At 43.2% G+C, this 16162-nt stretch overlaps 1 protein-coding gene across 2 annotated transcripts in view; it reads left to right on the plus strand.

Moving 5' to 3' along the window:
• The first annotated feature begins 283 nt into the window (after window positions 1–283).
• CCDC92 (coiled-coil domain containing 92) overlaps window positions 284–16162 on the plus strand; it is a 52986-nt gene continuing 37107 nt past the window's right edge. The window contains exon 1 of one of the 2 annotated variants that reach the window (XM_073676171.1): window positions 284–403. The gene's annotated coding sequence lies outside the window, so the exon portion shown is untranslated. Of the gene's footprint in view, window positions 634–16162 lie in introns of both variants that reach the window. The other variant, XM_073676169.1, reaches the window with a different exon arrangement.

Here is a 16162-nt window from a genome sequence, read left to right on the forward strand (position 1 = left end):
AAAAAGTAATCAATTATGTATAGCTCCCCACTAATGCTTCCACTGAAAAAAGTACCATGTTCTGAAAGAAAAAACCTCATACAGCCATATTGAAAAGTTATGGTTCTTGAATGGGAAAATGAACAAAATATGTTTTTTGGGTCAATTTATGCCGTGTCCTAAAGGGCTAAAAATTCAAAGGTTAAATAATAATAAATAAAATAACACATAGTATTACATTTCTGGCGCTTGGGAGCACATCACGTGACACACTGCTCGGTTCTATGTTGTGCTGACGGCTGCAGATAACGCTAGTGAGCCCCTAGCGGCTGCAGGGGTTACTGCAGCGCCTGGCCTCTTCCTGTGTGACCTCGTTTCTATGGTGACCGCAGTGCACCTGAGCCCTGTGCCGTTGTGTTCCACGGTAGGCTGCAGAGAACCCGCTCCAACCGGAAATACTCACCGGCCGGCCTATTGTCGCTTGTCACCAAGACGGCCTGAGCGGCGGGATACCCGCAGACCAGTGTTTGCCGCATCTCCGGAGGCCTCCCGTCATGCATTGCTTTATTGTGGTCGGTAGCTCTGGGAGATAGGAGTGAGGGCAGCTGGACAGGAGCAGGCCGGCGGACATGACCCTGTAGTCGCCTCCTCTAGGTATGTGTGCCCCTCGTGTATGTACTGCAGCCTCCAGTGCCATACTGGGCTGGCATGGGGCAACCTCGTGCATCCAGGTGACAGGATTGTATGTGACCCCCACAGCATACAATGGGCGATAAGTGTGCTTGTCCATGTGATATGCCCGCCGTGTGATGTACCCGGTGTCGTGCCCGCCGTGTGATGTACCCGGTGTCGTGCCCACCGTGTGATGCACCCGGTGTCGTGCCCACCGTGGGATGTACCCGGTGTCGTGCCCGCCGTGTGGTGTACCCGGTGTCGTGCCCGCCGTGGGATGTACCCGGTGTCGTGCCCGCCGTGGGATGTACCCGGTGTCGTGCCCGCCGTGGGATGTACCCGGTGTCGTGCCCGCCGTGGGATGTACCCGGTGTCATGTCCTCCGTGTGGTGTACCCGGTGTCGTGGCCGCCGTGGGATGTACCCGGTGTTGTGCCCGCCGTGGGATGTACCCAGTGTCGTGCCCGCTGTAGGATGTACCCGGTGTTGTGCATAATAAAAGCTTCTGAGTAAGAAAGCGGATTGCACACAGATGTCAAGTGAGAAAAAAAATGGCACCAGAATTGGATGGGAAATTGCTGGGCTGTCATGCACGTGCACTTTTGATACAGTGACCTGTTGTCCAGGTTATTTTGGCTGCTGTCACACATTCTCAGTATGTAATAGAATAACTGTGACTGAGATAGTTACAATTTATCTTTGCGATATAAAATTGCCCAGACATTCACTTACCCTTATCATTACAAAGTGATATATTGGGACTGCGCAATTATAATATTCTATGCTACCTAGGAAACTGTAGGACAATGTACCTTTTAGATATGTGGGTGGCATTTATTTAAAGGGTAAAGTGTTGTGGTCATTCTAATATTTTATCATTGATCACTTATGAACAATACCCGTTGTTCACTCTACCATGCCCCTTCTATGTCTCTGCTCAGCATAGATTGGATTATTGGCCTGTATATATTTATTGGTGACCAGCAAAATTATTGTTGTCGTACACATTAACACTTGGCACTTTGTGTTAATTTTTTTTAATTATCTATAAAAAGTTAGATTTTAATTACCTGATTTTTCGCTATACCGTAGAAACTGTAACTGGTCCCGTAATTGAGTAATAGCTGCTGTAATAAGCAGCTTGCATATGGGCAGCGCACGGATGACAGGTGAGAAAAAAATTGTCCCACTTTTCTGGATGAAACTGAACAATTTTTTTATACGCTCATGTGAACCTGCCCTTATGCTGCTACTGTATACCGCTATGGTGGGTTATGGGAGGTGCTGCGCATTACAGGATCTCCTTCCCAAGAAGTTCTGACTGACTACCTTGGTGAGATTTGTTAGTGACATGTAGGTGCACAACCTGTATTTTATTTAGTTAACTGTCCACTTAGGATAAATTCACACAATGCTTATTTGGTGTGAAGCTACACTTGAAAAAACACGCACGATTTTGAAATCCTCATCATGTCCATTTTTTCTGTGGATTTTCATTGTGTAATTGTAATACATGTATATTTTTCTGCGACAACTCTGTGGAAAATCTGCATCAAATTAATTGTGTGCAAGTATCCACATGACATATGGTTCTGCATCGAATTTACATCAACATCCACATGTTTTACACCACGTATCTAACCCTATCCATTGCAAAGGTTGAAGACCTCTGTGAACATTCACAGAGGGAATTGACATGCTACAGATTTAAAATCCCCACCATATGTCCATTTCTGCACAGTATTTTTTTTACCACAGCATTTGGATGACATTTGTCAAAATCCCATCTATTTTGCTGCTATTGTAACACTTTGAGGATTTTCTGACCGCAAATATAAATTGAAAATCTGCAGTATATCCGACACATGAACATAGAATAATGATAGAAATGCAACATAGAGATGCAATAAACTTTTGGGTGCAAAAATACATCTTATGATGCACCCTACATGGCAGTTCTCTTAGATGAGGGGGTGCAAAACTTTTTTTCTGCCAAGGGCCATTTGCATAATTTGGGGGTCGTACAAAATTATCAGCCCCTAATGTGTCGGCTGAAACTTCTTTTGTTTGGTTTGGCTGTGATGTTAGGTGGTATTGATGATGTTGCTACTTGTAACCGTTTCTCCAGGTTTACGTTGCACTGGAGCTCAGGTGACTCTTTGCAATGATAAGTTTTGTGAAGAACTCACAGCAGTAAATTATCCCAAACACACATGCATGTTACACTGCAGGTCTCTTCACAGTGGGAAATTAATCACTGCTCATGCTACATTTATAGGACTCAAGTCGTGGGAGATCTGCAGTATACATAACATAGGAGACCTGAAACTGTTGTATATACATCACATATGAGACACCGCGACTGCTGTGTATAACATTACAGAAGACATGGGGCTGCGGCATATACAGTGAAGGAAATAAGTATTTGATCCCTTGCTGTTTTTGTAAGTTTGCCCACGGACAAAGACATGAACAGTCTGTAATTTTAAGGGGAGGTTAATTTTAACATTGAGAATATCCAAAAAAATCAAGAAAATCACATTGTATAAATTAGATAAATTTATTTGCATTTTGCAGTGAGAAATAAGTATTTGATTCCTCTGGAAAACAACACTTAATACTTGGTGGCAAAACCCTTGTTGACAAGCACAGCAATCACATGTTTTTTGTAGTTGATGATGAGGTTTGCGCACATGTCAGGAGGAATTTTGGTCCACTCCTCTTTGCAGATCATCTCTAAATCATCCAGATTTTGAGGCTGTCGCTTGGCAACTCGGAGCTTCAACTCACTCCATAAGATTTCTATGGGATTAAGGTCTGGAGACCGGCTAGGCTACTCCATGACCTTAATGTGCTTCTTTTTGAGCCACTCCTTTGTTGCCTTGACTGTATGTTTTGGGTCATTGTCTTGCTGGAAGACCCAGCCACGACCCATTTTTAATGTCCTGGCGGAGGGAAGGAGGTTGTCACTCAGGATTTTACGGTACATGGCTCCATCTATTCTCCCATTGATGCGGTGAAGTAGTCCTGTGCCCTTAGCAGAGAAACACCCCCAAAACATAATGTTTCCACCTCGATGCTTGACAGCGGGGACGGTGTTCTTTGGATCATAGGCAGCATTTCTCTTCCTCCAAACACGGCGAGTTGAGTTAATGCCAAAGAGCTCAATTTTGTCTCATCTGACCACAGCACCTTCTCCCAATAACTCACAGAATCATCCAGGTTTCATTGGCAGATTTCAGACGGCCTGCACGTGTGCCTTCTTGAGCAGGGGGACCTTGCGGGCACTGCAGGATTTTAAACCTTTAAGGCGTAATGTGTTACCAATGGTTTTCTTGGTGACTGTGGTCCCAGCTGCTTTGAGATCATTAACAAGTTCCCCCCCGTGTAGTTTTAGGTTGATCTCTCATCTCCCTCATGATCAAGGATACCCCACGAGGTGAGATTTTGCATGGTGCCCCAGATCGATGTTGATTGACCGTCATTTTGTATTTCTTCCATTTTCTTACTATTGCACCAACAGTTGTCTCCTTCTCACCCAGCGTCTTACTTATGGTTTTGTAGCCCATTCCAGCTTTGTGCAGGTCTATGATCTTGTCCCTGACATCCTTAGAAAGCTCTTTGGTCTTGCCCATGTTGTAGAGGCTAGAGCCTGACTAATTAATTGAATCTGTGGACAGGAGACTTTTATAAAGGTAACTATGTAAGACAGCTGTCTTTAATGCAGGTAACGCATTGATTAGAAGCGTCTAACTGGTCTGTAGGAGCCAGAACTCATATTGGTTTGTAGGGGATCAAATACTTATTTCTCACTGCAAAATGCAAATAAATGTATCTAATTTATACAATGTGATTTTCTTGATTTTTTTTTTTTTTTTTGGATATTCTATCTCTCTCAATGTTAAAATTAACCTACCCTTAAAATTATAGACTGTTCATGTCTTTGTCAGTGGGCAAACTTACAAAAACAGCAAGCGATCAAATAATTATTTCCTTCACTCCATCACAGGAGACAGAGGCTGCGGCATAGACATCACAGGAGACATGGGGCTGGAGCATATACAGTCATAGCCAAAAGTGTTGGCACCCTTGAAATTGTTCCAGAAAATGAAGTATTTCACACACAACCCCAAAAATGAGCTGGACAAAATTGTTGGCACCCTCATCTTGATATTTGGTTACACACCCTTTGGAATAAATAACTGCAATTAATCGCTTCTTATAACCATCAACAAGCTTCTTGCACCTCTCAACTGGAATTTTGGACCATTTGAAAACTGCTCCAGGTCTCTCATATTTGAAGCGTGCCTTCACCCAACAGCAATTTTAAGATCTCTCCACAGGTGTTCAATGGGATTTATATCTAGACTCATTGCTGGCCACTTCAGAACTTTCCAGTGCTTTGTTTCCATCCATTTCGGGGGCTTCTTAAAGGATTTGGGTTCATTGTCCTGCTAGAAGACCCATGACCTAGGACACAAACCCAGCTTTCTGACACTGGGCACTACATTGCTACCCAAAGTCCTTTGGTAATCTTCAGATTTCATGATGCCTTGCACACAGTCAAGGCACCCAGAGGCAGCAAAACAACCCCAAAACATTTTTGAACCTCCACCATATTTGACTGTAGGTACTGTGTTCTTTTCTTTGTAGACCTCATTCCGTTTTCGGTAAACAGTAGAATGATGTGTTTTACCAAAAAGCTCTATCTTGGCCTCTTCTGTCCACAAGACGCTTTCCCAGAAGGATTTTGGCTTACTCACGTACATTTTGGCAAACTGCAGTCTAGCTTTTTTACGTCAGCAGTCGAGTCCTCTTGGGTCTCCTGCCATAGCGTTTCATTTCATTCAAATGTCGACAGATAGTTCACGCTGACTCTTATGCACCCTGAGCTTCCATGACAGATTGAATTTCTTTGGATCTTGATTGGGACTACTTATCCACCATCCGGACTAGCCTGCATTGCAACCTTTCATCAATTTTTCTCTGCCGTCTACGTCCAGGGAGATTAGCTACAATTCCATAGGTTGTAAACTTCTTGATTATGTTGCGCACTGTGGACAAAGGAACATCAAGATCTCTGGAGATGGACTTGTAACCTTGAGATTGTTGATATTGTTCAACAATTTTGATTCTCAAGTCCTCAGACTGTTCTTTTCTCCTTTTTCTGTTCTCCATGCTTAGTGTGGCACACACAGACACACAATGAAAAGATTGAATCAACTTCTCCCCTTTTTATATGGTTTCAGGTATGATTTTCATATTGCCCACACTTGTTACTTGCCATAGGTGAGTTTGAGCGAGCATCACATGCTTGAAATTAAGTTGTTTACCTACAATTTTGGAAAGGTGCGAACAGTTATGTCCAGCCCCTTTTGGAAATAAACGTGTATAACAAAACGTGTGTACCGTATATTCCAGCGTATAAGACGACCTGGTGTATAAGACGACCCCCCTACTTTCCTGTTAAAATATAGAGTTTAGGATATATTTACCGTATAAGACTACCCCTTTTCCAACGCATACCAAACACCGGTAAAAATTAAAAAAAAACAGATTTGAATTTAACATGGTCCTTTTTTAATTTAAATTCTTATGACATGCAGGTATATAGCAGGAAAACTGTCACTCATAAACATATTAAAATAGGGGGGACCCCACGTCATTTTTTGGGGGGGGTCCCCCATTCTAATAGCTAGTAAAGGCTAGGTATTCAGCTGGGGGCTGATATTAGTAGCCTGGGAAGCTCCGTGGGTATTACCCCCTTCCCAGACTTCAAACATCTGCCCCAGCCGTCTGCTTAACCTCCGCTAGAGACTATAATGATGGTGGATCCCACGCCAATTTTCTTTTTAAAAATCCTTTATTTTAACACTAAATGACAATTGAGGGGTTAATAAAGATGCAGTCCCTAAATTATTATTAATTTTGTAATTAATTTTTCCCAAAAATGTTGACGTGGGCTTCGCCATATTTTTGTGTCCAGCCAGGTACAGCAGGCAGGAACGGGCTGCCCCCAACCACCAGCTGCCTATTTGTACCTGGCCGGACACAACAATATAGGGAAGCCCTTTTTTTTTTAATTATTTCATGAAATAATTTAAAAAAAAAGACGTGGGGCTTCGCCCTATTTTTGTGTCCAGCCAGGTACAACTAGGCAGCTGGGGGCTGGAATCTGCAGCGCAGGGAGACCCAAGCTTTCTGGGCCCCCCCCCGCTGCAAATTGCAGTCCGCAGCCACCCCGGAAAATGGCGCGTTCATAGAAGCGCCATCTTCTGGCGCTGTACCCAACTCATCCAGGGCCCTGGTGCGGTGGCTCACTGGGTAATAAAGGGGTTAGGGCCAGCTTGGCATTATCAGCTGGCCCTAAGCCCGAAATTCATGGGGTCACGCCAATATTAGACATGACCACCATGAATTTCTAGTAAAGTAATTAAAAAAAACACAACACCCAGAATAAAGTCCTTTAATTGAAATAAAGACACAATTTTTTAATGTTCTAAATTAAACCATACTTACCGTCACGCCCATTCCAGCTGAAGCCAACGATCTCCTGCAATAAAAGTAAAATAATAAAGCAACCTCATCCTTACCTTTCCATGGTTCCCAGGACCGGTCCAGCTCTGCTACATTCACATGACAGGCTGCACCGCAGCAGAACGCTGCCGTTCAGCTTGCCATGCGGCAGACACTGAGAAGCGTAGGCATGCTTGTGCTCCTCAGTGTCTGACTGTGACGGCATCCAGATGAGCCGAGATCATGTCCAATGAACTCGGCTCACCTCATGCACGTCACTGACAGCGTGGGAAAATTCTCCTGCTCCCCGCATGCGCAGTAGAAGTTTCCCACGCTGTCAGTGACGGACGTCCAGGAGGTGAGCTGAGTTCATTGTCGGCTCATCTGGATGCCGTCACAGCCAGACACTGCAGAGCGCAAGCATGCCTGCGCTTCTCAGTGTCTGCGGGATGACAGACTGGATGGCGGCGTTCTGCTGCGGTCCAGCCTGTCATCTCGATGTAGCAGAGCTGAAGCTGTCGTGGGAACCATGGAAAGGTAAGGATGATGTTGGTTTATTATTTTTCTTTTATTGCAGGAGATCGTTGGCTTCAGCTGGAATGGGCGTGATGGTAAGTATGGTTTAATTTAGAACAATAAAGGATTGTGTCTTTATTTCAATTAAAGGACTTTATTCTGGGTGTTTGTGTTTTTTTTAACTTTTACTATGGGGTTAGTAATGGGGGTGTCTTATAGACGCCTCTCCATTACTAACCTGGGCTTGATGTCAGCTGGCATTATAAGCTGACATCAACCCCAACCCTATTACCCCCTGCCACCGCACCAGGGCAGCGTGGAAGAGCGAGGCTAAGTGCCAGAATTGGCGCATCCTATGGATGCGCCATTTCTGGGGCGGCTGACGGCTGGTGTTTCTAGCCTGGGAGGGGGCCAATATTCATGGCTCCCTTCCTGGGCTATTAATATCAGCCCCCAGCTGTCTGCCTAGCCTTTGCTAGCTATTAAATTAGGGGGGACCCCACATCATTTTTTTTGGGGCGTCCCCCGTTTTAATAGCTAGTAAAGGCTAGGTATTCAGCTGGGGGCTGATATTAGTAGCCTGGGAAGCTCCGTGGGTATTACCCCCTTCCCAGGCTTCAAACATCTGCCCCAGCTGTCTGCTTAACCTCCGCTAGAGCCTAAAATTAAGGGGAACCCCACGCCAATTTTTTTTTAAATAAATCCTTTATTTTAACACTAGATGACAAGTACAGTAACCAACACTATCACTGTACTTCATATATATGTGACTGACATGTTTCTATCTATCTAATCTATGTGTGAAGCTCTATTCTGTCTGTTATAAATTGTCGGGTACCGCTGCTGAATTGCCGGCCGGCTTTTTTAAAGAGACGGTGCATGAAAACACTATTATTTGTTTTAATAAATCCTTTACACTAAATGACAAGTACAGTAAGCAATACTGTCACTGTACTTCATATATATGTGACTGACATGTTTCTATCTATCTAATCTATGTGTGAAGCTCTATTCTTTCTATTCTAAATTGTCGGGTGCCGGCTTATGCCGCTGCTGAATTGCCGGCTTTTCATATATTGTCACAGAAGCGATGCGAACTTCCCAGCTCCGGACACAGCGCAGCGCTTCTGTGACAAGTGAAAGCTGTCGGCACAGAAGCCCTGCGCTGTGTCCGGAGCTGGGAATACGCAGCGATGTGTCAGTTTCAGCACAGAAGCGCTGACTGTCTGGACCTACCGCCGCCGTATTTTAACTCCCTCCACCTTATATTAACTCCGACATGGCAGGGATACGGCCACGGCAGCTTATTAACACCCCCAGAGTATCCCCGCATGTCAATTTCTGAAAGTTCAAAAGCATTACCGGCGTATAAGACGACCCCAGACTAGACAGAAGATTTTTCAGTCTTCAAAAGTTGTCTTATACGCCGGAATATACGGTAATTGCCATAATCTTCTGGGGGAAATACTTCATTTTCTGAAACATTTGCAAGGTTGCCAACACTTTCAGGCATAACTGTACATTGCTGGAGATTTGGGGCTGCCGCATAGACATCGCAGGAGATGCTGCTGTTTTCTACAGTGGGACAGGAGCGCATTGCTTGCTAACTCAGCCAACCAGGATCGTCCTGACACTTGGCAATGTGAGGACGTAATCTTTGATTGCACACACCACAGCATTGGACACTACGTGTGCGTACTCGCAGAGTAAGAAAAAATTAAAGGGGCGGCAGCCATCAAAACACAGCTGCTGGCCCGAGCACTGTGGTCTTCGGTAATCTGCCCGGGGGCTGGAGAAAAGGTCATCTGAGGTTCCCCACCCCTGCCCTATATAGTAAACAGTATTTTTATGGTAGTGTTCAGACTTTATGTAGTGCCTTCAGAGTTTCTCTCTGAATCCATAAGTTCAAATGGACTCTGCTTTTTTATGGAAGTGTTCATTTGCTACATTTTTGTGCCTTTCTGGAAAAACTGACAGTGCTGTAAAAAAGAACAAATTGAGTCCATTTGAACTTTATTTGTGTCATGGTGAATCGGTTGGTGATAGCATAAATTCCCTCAATAGAAAGTCTTTAATGTCAGTAAATAGACATAGGGGAATTATCATTGGAGATTTCATTTAATTAATATTATCTACTGTATTTGTCCTGGTGGACTGTCATATATAGGGCACACTGGATGCAAATTATCACTGACATCATGTTAGAATCGGCCACAATACACACAGCCTATCGACACAAAACCGCACATAATGGCAACCCCTCGGGGTTTTTTTTTTTGGGGGGGGGGGTATAGAAGTTGTTGGGTCCCTTGGAGGAATAGTGATATTGGTAGCAATTTGGATACAATTTTGGGATTTTCTGACTGTGAACTTTGGCTCCCAAAGGTCTCATTTTGGATTTTGATATGAAGTGTTTTCTTAGAACATTATTCACACTTCATTGCTGGGACACATATATAAACAAAATGAATGGGTAGGCATTCTTCACTATCTTTCTATTTTATTTTTGCCTTTATTTTATCATTTTTCAGTGTTTATCCTATTTGTAAATACGAGATCATGTGACCCATCTACAGATTATGTGACATTGATATTTTCCTTATTCCACGTATCTGCTGGGCCGGCTCTATTTTTATATTGCATTATTTCTGGTAGATCGAGATCTCCGCTTGAGATGGGGTTATTACACTGTTACACTGCAATATAATATACAATATGATCATTTTTACTTACTCAGATTCACTATTTTTTACCCAACATTAGGGCCTTGTGCTAATGACGCATCGGCTTCTCATGCGGTTTTTCTATATTCTATGGTTTTAGGTACAATTTTTTTTTTTACTTATATTGTTGTCACATGCTGCATCGTCTTAAATCTTTACATGTCTCCTACATGTAAATGGGGCTAAATTTTTCTTACAAATTAAAGGTTTTTTTTTCCCCACCATGGAATGGGGGGTTGTTACAGAGGAATCATACAACTTCTACCGATTTTGTTGTGTTATGTTTATATTCAGTGTCTATATTGCGCGGTAGCATACTGGCTTTTTAGACACATTTCAGATTACCCCTCCTATAGTATTATTGCTGGCAGATTGAGATCTCCATATAAGATTGGGTTCTTACACGGCACTATAATTTATATTATTTTTTTCTTACATTCACAATTTTTGATATGTGAATTTTTTTTTTTTATCTAATATTAGGGGCTTGTGTCAATGCTGTGTTGGCGCATTGACTTCCCACACAATTTTCATACATCTTATGGTTTTAGGTGCAATTTCTTTTTCCACTTATATATCATCTTCACATGCTGCATCCTCTTAGTCTTTTGCATGCCCCCTTCCCCTACATCCTGAGGTCTTATACCTTTAATTTAGGATCTACAGTGGCTTGCGAATATATTCACCCCCTTGGCTTTTTTACCAATCTTGTTACATTACAACCTGTGTTTTAAATATTTTTGTAATCCGATTTTTGTGTGATGCATCAGCACTAAATAGTCTAAGTTGGTGAAGTGAGAAAAATATAGGCCTAAATTTAATTTATGGGATCAAATAACTAAACATTGGCATGCGCATGTATATTCACCCCTTTTGCTATGAAGCCCCTAAAAATTTCTGATGAAAGCAATTACCTTCATAAGTGACATGCTTAGTGAAAAGAAATCAAGCTGTGTGCATTCTGTGTCAGATGATCTGTCAGTATATACTCACCTTTTCTGAAAGGCCACAGAGGCTGCAACACCATGAAGCAAGAGGCACCACTAACCAAACAACGCCATGAAGACCAAGGATATCTCCAAACAAGTCAGGAACAAAGTTTTTGAGAAGTACAAGTCTTGGTTGGGTTATAAAATATATATATATATATATATATCCCAGTCTCTGATGATCCCCTGGTGCACCGTCAAATCCATTATCATCAAATGGAAAGAACATGGTACCACAACAAACCTGTGAAGAGAGGGCCGCCCACATAAACTCTCAGCTCGGGCAAGGAGGGCATTAATCAGAGAGGCAGCACATAGACCAAAGGTGACCCTGAAGGAGCTGCAGAGTTCCCAAGGCTTGTTTTCAGTTTTCTAAAAGACATGTGGAAGACTCCCCAAATGTATGGAGAAAGGTGCTGTTGTCAGATGAGACCTAAATGTAACTTTTTGGCCACCAAGGTAAGTACTATATCTGGTGCCAGACAACACAGCTTATCATCACTCAGTGAAACATGGTGGTGGCAGCATCTTGCTGTGGGGATGTTTTTCATCAGCAGGGACAGGGAAAATGGTCCGAGCCGAGGGGAAGATTGATGGTGAGAAATACAGGAATATTCTTGAGCAAAACTGGTTTTAGTCTGTCAGTTATTTGAGACTGGGATGGAGGTTCACCTTCCAAGGAGACAATGACCCAAAGCATACTGGTAAAGCAACACTCGAGTGGTTTAAGGGAAACGTGTAAATGTTTTGGAGTGGCCTAGTCAAAGCCCATACCTTAATCCAATAGAGAATCTGTGGTCAGACTTGAAGATTGCTTTTCACCAGAGGAAACCATCTAACTTGAAGAAGCTGGAGCAGTTTTGCCTTGAGGAATGGGCAAAAATCCCAATGGCAAGATGCGGAAAGCTCATAGAGACTTATCCAAAGCAACTTGCAGCTGTAATCGTCGCAAAAGGAGAATCTACAAAATACTGACTTTAGGGAGTGAATAGTTATGCACACTGAAGTGTTCATTTATTTGTACTATTTGTTGTTTGCTTCACAATAAAAAGAAAACCCAATGTTCACAGTTGTAGGCATGTTCCTTACATGAACTGATGCAAACCCTCAAAAAACACAGTGAAATTCCAGGTTATGAGGTAGCAAAACACAAAAAATGTCAGGAGGGTGAATACTTTTGCAAGCCACTGTATATCATAGTTATGCTCCCTTTTCCCATCTCACCGTCTTTCTTGTATTTTGAGGCCACATAACGTTGTTTGTGGCTACGTATTTTTGTACAAAATAACGGATTTTTCTCCACTAAAGTTATTAGGGAGGATTCATTCCAATTTACACTTGTTCTATTGTCACATCAGATTTTGTAGTGTTAGGTTTATACTCAATGCATAATATAATGGCAGGGAAGTTGAATTGGATCTATCTTGTGATTGTGGCTGCGCCTAGTAGTAGACCGTGATTTACCTGGAATTATATTCCCTGGATGGTAAAATGGTGGTAAGTGTTAGGCTGTGTGCCCACGATGCATTTTTTAAGCATTTCTGCAGTGGCAAAAACGCTGCAGAAAAGCTTAAAAAATGCATGGTAGAAGGCCTGCCATGTTCCCCAATGATAATCCGCATGTGCTGTGCACATGCTGCGGAAATTTCCGCTGCGGGTTATCATTGCGGAAAAACACGCAGCACTACCAATTATTTTGCGGAAGTGCTGCGTTTTCACCGCCATTGACTTGAATTGGAACGCATGGATTCCGCATCACTGCATCTGTACATGCGGAATCTAAACGTTTCAATGTGCGGATGGTACCCGGGTCTAGGGGAGAGGAGACTCTCCTCCGGACCCGGGTACCAGAGAACCTGTAAAAAAAAAGAATGAAATAAAAAAATAAATATTATACACTGCTCAAAAAAATAAAGGGAACACTCAAATAACACATCCTAGATCTGAATGAATGAAATATTCTCATTGAATACTTTGTTCTGTACAAAGTTGGATGTGCTGACAACAAAATCACACAAAAATAATCAATGGAAATCAAATTTATTAACCAATAGAGGCCTGGATTTGGAGTCACCCCCAAAATTAAAGTGGAAAAACACACTACAGGCTGATCCAACTTTGATGTAATGTCCTTAAAACAAGTCAAAATGAGGCTCAGTATTGTGTGTGGCCTCCACGTGCCTGTATGACCTCCCTACAACGCCTGGGCATGCTCCTGATGAGGTTGCGGATGGTCTCATGTTGGATCTCCTCCCAGACCTGGAATAAAGCATCCGCCAACTCCTGGACAGTCTGTGGTGCAACGTGACGTTGGTGGATGGAGCGAGACATGATGTCCCAGATGTGCTCAATCGGATTCAGGTCTGGGGAACAGACGGGCCAGTCCATAGCTTCAATGCCTTCATCTTGCAGGAACTGCTGACACACTCCAGCCACATGAGGTCTGGCATTGTCCTGCATTAAGAGGAACCCAGGGCCAACCGCACCAGTATATGGTCTCACAAGGGGTCTGAGGCTCTCATCTCGGTACCTAATGGAAGTCAGGCTGCCTTTGGCGAGCACATGGAGGGCTGTACAGCAATCCAAAAAAATGCCATCCCACACCATTACAGACCCACTGCCAGACCGGTCATGCTGAAGGATGTTGCAGGCAGCAGATTGTTCTCCACGGCGTCTCCAGGCTCTTTCACGTCTGTCACATGTGCTCAATGTTAACCTGCTTTCATCTGTGAAGAGCACAGGGCGCCAGTTCCGACTTTGCCAATTCTGGTGTTCTGTGGCAAATGCAAAGATTCCTGCACGGTGTTTGGCTGTGAGGACAACCCCCATCTGTGGACATCGGGCCCATATACCACCCTCATGGAGTCAGTTTCTAACCGTTTGTGCAGACACATGCACATTTGTGGCCTGCTGGAGGTCATTTTGCAGGGCTCTGGCAGTGTTCCTCCTTGCACAAAGGTGGAGGTAGCGGTCCTGCTGCTGGGTTGTTTCCCTCCTACGGCCCCCTCTCCTGGTGTACTGGCCTGTCTCCTGGTAGTGCCTCCAGCCTCTGGACACTACGCTGACAGACACAGCAAACCTTCTTGCCACAGCTCGCATTGATGTGCCATCCTGGATGAGCTGCACTACCTGAGAAACTTCTGTGGGTTGTAGAGTCCGTCTCATACTACCACGAGTGTGAAAGCACAACCAACATTCAAAAGTGACCAAAACATCTGCCAGAAAGCATTGGTCCTGAGATGTGGTCTGTGGTCCCCACCTGCAGAACCACTCCTTTTTTTGAGGGTGTCTTGATAATTGCCAATAATTTCCATCTATTGTCTATTCCATTTGCACAACAGCATGTGAAATTGATTGTCAATCAGTGTTGCTTCCTAAGTGGACAGTTTCATTTCACAGGAGTTTGACTTACTTGGAGTTATATTCTGTTGTTTAAGTGTTCCCTTTATTTTTTTGAGCAGTGTATTTACCTTTTGATGGCCCGCGGTGCGCTTGTCTTCGCTTGCCAGCAGCTCGCGGTGGACTGAAGGACCTGCGCTGACGTCATTTAGTCATGTGACGGCAGGTCCTTCAGTGTACCGCGACCTGCTGGCAAGCCAGGACGGAGCGAATAAAGACTCCGGGGGCCATCAGAAGGTAAGTATAGATTTATTTTTTACCATTCTTTCGGTCACAGTATATAAATCCATGCCATTTGCATGGATTTATATAGTGTGACCAAGTTGTCAAGCACTTTCCAAGTGATGCTAAAATCGCTTGGAAAGCACTTGTCAACCCGCATGCGGAAATGCATGTGAAGAACGCTTCACATCCGCATGTCCCTGGCAGGAAAAAGGCATGTACAATCCGCATGTACAATCCACATGCTTTTTTCTGCCAGGGAAATGCAGAAACTCTCAGGAAAAAATCCAGAGCATTTCTGCATCGTGGGCACATAGCCTTAGTAGTCATCACCAGACTTTGATATTCCTTCACAGGTTGGTGCTAAAGCTGCAGACTTTTGTAATTCTTTGTATTGACTTTAGGATTTGGGGTCTTATCTCATTTAAATTCACTCTCAGTAGCTCCACTAAAGCTAATGGACTGATGCAACATAACATCTATCTGTAAATCTGATTTATCAGTTTCTACACAGATTTTTTTCCCACAGCACGTGGATGACATTTGACAAAATCCTATCCATTTTGCTGCTATTGTAACACATTCAGGATTTTCTGATCATAAATATAAGTAGAAAATCTGCAGTATATCCGACACGTGTGAACATACCCTTAAAGCAACTCAAATCATGTAGAGGTGCAAAAATAACTTTTATGGTGCACCCCACTTGGTAGTTACTCTAGATCAGGGATGTCAAACTCAAATACACAGAGGGCCAAAATTAAAAACTTGGACAAAGTCACGGGCCAACCTTGAAATCTATTAAAAAAATGTCTACAATTGAGGACGTTTTTCTTTATCAAATATAAAGATGAACCTTTTCATATGGAAGCAAACTTAAAGGGGTTGTCCCATGAAAACAAAAGTACATTTTAATTAATAGATCTTAGAATAACAAATAAATAATCACAAATGGGACATACTGGAATAATATGTTATGTAAGAGCAGCATATGGCCCAATGGACTAATTTAAATATGGATAAAGGATAAAAAACCTTGAATTAATAAATAATACAGATAATACAAGTTTGATGCCAACAAAAGTGCCCCCCAAACACCGTATGATACCCCCACAGTGAATTCCTCCACACACACGGTATGATGACC

This window comes from Phyllobates terribilis, unplaced genomic scaffold (genome assembly GCF_046119375.1).
Source record: "Phyllobates terribilis strain yellow unplaced genomic scaffold, ASM4611937v1 Scaffold_1__5_contigs__length_1240528914, whole genome shotgun sequence".
Taxonomy (NCBI): Eukaryota; Metazoa; Chordata; class Amphibia; order Anura; family Dendrobatidae; genus Phyllobates; species Phyllobates terribilis.